Source organism: Penaeus monodon, chromosome 6 (genome assembly GCF_015228065.2).
Source record: "Penaeus monodon isolate SGIC_2016 chromosome 6, NSTDA_Pmon_1, whole genome shotgun sequence".
NCBI lineage: Eukaryota > Metazoa > Arthropoda > Malacostraca > Decapoda > Penaeidae > Penaeus > Penaeus monodon.
In genome coordinates this window covers 43,975,524-43,980,523 of record NC_051391.1, presented here as the reverse complement: position 1 = coordinate 43,980,523, position 5,000 = coordinate 43,975,524, and the positions used below count along the sequence as shown (strand labels likewise).

The 5,000-nt window shown below is 42.1% G+C and overlaps 1 protein-coding gene across 1 annotated transcript in view; it reads left to right on the top strand.

The window, feature by feature from the left end:
* The window catches only part of LOC119574504, a 287,095-nt gene that overhangs the window by 61,672 nt on the left and 220,423 nt on the right, over positions 1-5,000 (top strand).

Here is a 5,000-nt window from a genome sequence, read left to right as displayed (position 1 = left end):
CAAATATTCAAATAACAGGCGAGCGGACCGGAAACCGCGTCGTTTTCGGAGCCTCGGGGGTAGGAATCGCTAATTGTTTTCAGCCGCCCCTTAACCCCTTAACCTAATTGAGACGCCCTTCCCCCCTCCTCCTTCCCTTGCCCTTACCCCCTCCTTTTGCCTTGATCTTCCCCTTTTCCCTCTCCTTCTCTTGCCCTCAGCCCTTCCCTCTTTTCTTGCCTTGGGTTTTACCCCCTCCCTTTCCTTCACTTTCCTTACCGTCTCCCTCGCCTTTTGCCTTGCCCCCCCTCCTCTTCTTGACCTTCCTTCCTCTACTCTTGCCCTTATCCACTCATCCCACCCATTCATTCTCATCCACTCCCTCTCATTTTACCTTGTCCTCCTCCTCTTCTCTAACTCTTGCTCCTATCTTTTAGCCTTGTCCCTCCCCTTTCCTTATACCCTTACCTCCTATCCTCTTTCTTTTACCCTCTTTCCCTACCCCCCTCTCTCAACCTCTTCCCCCTATCCCCGCCTCTCATCCTTGCTTCCTATCCCTCCTTTTACCCTCTACCCCCTCCCTACCCATCCGCCGCGCTAATGCCCTGTCATCCGGTTGACCACAGGAGGGCACACGAGTATTAGGTATAAGGCAGGTCAGCACACAAGCGCGTTTGTATACATGCAGATGCGAAAACGCCCGCCTGCATACACACAGTCCCAGCTTTATACAGCACATACATATAGGCAGTTTCTTGTTTTAGTTTAAAAATAACATTTATAAGTATTTACAACCATAAAGAGAATGATAATGAAAATAATGTTATTGATGATGATGACAGCGATAATGATAGTGATAATAAAGATAAGATAATGATAACAGTAATGATAATATTAATGATAAAAATTATAATAATCATAATAATTGCAGTGGTACCGATGATAATAGTTATAATAACCGTATGGCAAACATACGGGAAAACAACGGAAAACAGGGTTGTACTTGAGAAGAAAGATGAGAATTGTGTCTCCGGAAAGGCCTGTGGGTTGAAAGGATAGGCTTGTCATGAAATAATTCCAGTTAGGATATTCTCAGCGTGGTTTGGGGGAATCACCGATTTGTGTGTACGTGTGTGTGTGTATGTTTCTTCACATAGTATAATTTCTTTGCTGTTGGGCATTGTTTTTTGCGTACTTGCATATTCTTTTGTAGTTTTGTCTATATACTGTGTGGAGTCGTGTTATTTCATTATCTTGGTTGTTTGTCTATTTCAATGTTTGTTTACTTTTATTGGGGAGTTCGGAGAAGAGGAAGAAAGGAAAAGAGCAAGAACAGGTGATGAAGAATGGAGAGGAAAAATGAAAATTGGATATTAAGATATTAAAAGACCACGGAAAAGAGAAAGAAGAAAAATGCGAAGAAAGAAACTAGGAAGAAGAGAAAAAAATATGAGGAAGATGAGAAACAAGGAAACAATGAAGAAAGGAGGAAGAAAGTAAAAAAGAGAAAGCGAAGAAGACGAAGAAGAATACGATGAAGAAAGAGGAAAAGGGGAGGAAGAAGAAAAAATGGGGAGAAGAGGAGGAGGAAAAAGAAAAAGATAAGGATGACGACGAAGGAGAGGGGCAGGAGGAGGATAAAGAGAAAGCGAAGAAGAGGAAGAAGAAAATTACAAAGGAAGGAAGAAGAAAAAGAAAAATAGAAAGTAGAAAGAATATGCAGACGAAGAAAAAATGCATGAAAATCATTCGAAGTTAGAGAAAGGGGAGAAGAAAATGAAAGACTCGAAGACAGAGCACAGCCGCAGGTGCCAGCCTGTGCCACATTTACTCCTCTGTGCTTCCCATTCATCATGAAGACAGCGGCAACATGTAGGACTTGTGTTTTCTTGGGGGGGGGGGGCGGAGGTGGTACATTACGGAGGTTATAAATGGCTAAGAGGAGGTAAGGGGGTGAATGGGGATGGGAGGAGGGGAAGGTTTGGGGTTGGGGAGAGGGGGAGAAAGGGTCGGTGTGACGGGGGCGAGGTGTGGGGTTAGAATGGGAGGCGAGGTAAGGGCGAGGAGAAGGGGACATGGGGGTGGACTCGGTGGGGAATTGGAGTGAGAGGGGGTAGGTGGGAGGAGGTATGGGCGAGACTGTAAGACGGTGTGGAGGAGGAGGTAGGGATTAGAGTTGGAGGGGGTGGGGGAGGTGCCGAGGAAGAGGGGGGAGAGTTTGAATGGGTTAGGGACCACCCGTAGCTCCTTCATGCATAAACATATCTAAATTGTTTTAAGCAAATGAATGAGTTTTCAAAATTCGCAGATATTGAACCCAAACTCGGTTCTCCATTAGGGAATAAAGCGTTACTATATTTTACTCCGACAGATATCACAGCGGAAGTTTACAATGGAATTTTGTCACTTGTCATGAAAGGATAACAGTGAACTTGCGATTTTTCTGTACTTCCTGTAATCTTTTATAAAGAGGGAAACAGTACGGGGATTAATGCAGATTTTACACGCATATACATAGGCACCTACGCACACACGTGTGCATGCGCACGCTCTCACACACACATACATTTTACATTTTATAACTAGTTTACTTTCACTTCCCACAGTTACGCACTTACGCACTGCCTTCGAATGACCGATGTTGTGCAGGTCACACGCATACCTTGCACTTTGATCTCGTTCATTTACGGCCGAAAGAATTGTTACTTTGTTTCGTTCGCTTTCTCTCTCTCTCTCTCTCTCCCTCCCTCTCTCTCCCCCTTTGCCCCCCCCCCCTCTCTATATGCACACACACACACACACAAACAAATATATATATATATATATATATATATATATATATATATATATATATATATATATAAGTATAAAATTTTCCCTCCGTACCTCTCACCCTCTCCCACCAGTATCATACCCCAGACACAAAAACTCGCACACCTTTTCCCGAGTTATCGTACTGCAAACAGAAAACAGACCACGGTGCCCTTATACCTCCAGACGGCAGCTTCAGTCATCACAGGGAGATCCTCAAGGAGCCGGTGTTTTCTAAGGAGCTCTTTGTCCCTCTTAAGATCACCCTTGGGACTTGCTACTTGACCTTATATCCCTGATCCCTTAGGGGTGATAAAGCCACTTAGGGGAAAGTTATTAGTGAGTTAGTAGTGAAGATAATAAATGCACTTGAGGAATTATTGGCGAGTTCTTATTAAAGATAAAAAAGGAGTGGCGGGGAACGATGAGATGTGGCCAAGGATGGACGATAATAAACAAAGCGAAGAGGGAGAGGAGAGAAAGGGGAATAAGAGAGAATGGATAGTTGGATAGATAATTAAGTACAGGTCCGTTGTAAACAGCGTTAATTTTGCTATCTGTTATTCGTTCTTCTTCCTCCCATCCCCCCTCTCCCTCTCCCTAACCTTCTTCTCCTTTCCCTCTCCCTCTCCTCCCTCTTATCCTTCCCCTCAACTCCATATCTCCCTCTCACCTTTCCCCTCAACTCTAAATCTCCCTCTTCCCTTCCCTCTCCATATCTTTTTCCATTTCCCTCCAAAATCTTTGCATAGCTTAAATGGACCATAGGTTAAACGGACCATCATACAGAGAAATCTTCAACACTCTATAAAGGTCACTAAGACAAAGGTTCAGGATGAGGTCATGAAAACGCTAAGAAAAACCGCAAGGATGAGGTCATTCCTGGGATCCCTCGAAAACAGTATATAGTAGTTTATATATAGCGGTGTTTTTTCGAAGGACCTCGGTAGTGGTCTAACCAAGAATATTGTGATAGACCAGTATAAAAAGAAGTAGGAAAAGAAAGAAAGAACAGATAAAAACATCAAGGCTTGAAAGAAACAAGATTAAAGTTTATGAAAACTGGATATAAATAGTGATTAATAAACGAGAGAAAAGAGTTTTGGTTTCCGTGGCTGTTTCAGAAGGCGAGGGAAAAGGATGGATAGAAGGAAAAATCTGAAGAAAAGAAAACCAGCTTAGTGTTTGATATCAGAAGAACAACACAAGAAAAGAAGCAAGAAGAGCCTTCACCAACGCTATGATAATTATTAAGACATAAAAATATGCACAAATCAAGTAGAATTACAGAATATTAAAACACTAGGAAAAAGAAAGTGTAGGTTCGCACGACTGAAGTTTTGAGTGGGTCAGTAGACTAGCAGGTGTGATGTCATGGTGGGAGGGGGGAAGGAGGGGGGGTAACCGCAGCAGACAAGCACTGTGGTCAGCGAAGGACATTAATTTACTTAAGCTGGTTTTCAGTGCAGCAGGACATAAAAAGAAAGATTTTTTTTTCTTTTTTTTTGCGGCCGGGTAATTGGTTAGTTTATGTTGAAGTTGTTAGAAAAAATATAATGAAGACGCATTATTATCATTATTTTCTTTCTTTTCGTAGTTCAGACTTGAGGGCTTTTTGGATTTCACTTTTTCTACGTCTGGTTGGAAAACCAGGAATCTTGCAAAAAGTATTTTGTGTATACTTTGCAGATGAAATCGCGCATACAAAGCCTAAATCTCGTACATACATGTTATATATTATTAATTTATTTCTGATCCGTGTCACATGTTTAGATTTTCATGCACACACACGCGCGTGCGCGCACCCAACACGCACGCACACACACACGAATACGATTTTTTCGTTCCCGATAATGTTCTTATATTTTGGCTGTTACGTATCATATTTTGAAGCACTGACATTTAACGCATGGAATGAACACTACTGCGATTGCGTTTCATTTTATCTGTACAAGTATTATTGTCCGTATTTCAATTCATCTTTAATACGTCAGTGTTTTTTCCCCATATTCACTTATTCACTGCCCTGCGGTTGCTGTATTTCGCTCCCAATGCCAAGTTTGTCACAATCGTTCATTAGCGTGTTTGACGGTCAGTGTCAAGAGTTATATTTTACTTCTTGGATACCCGATTCCCGTTTGGTGTTTCGGGTTAGTTATTTTTATGTCGGATCTTGTATCTTATAACTAGGTATTTGTTTATTCTCGGCT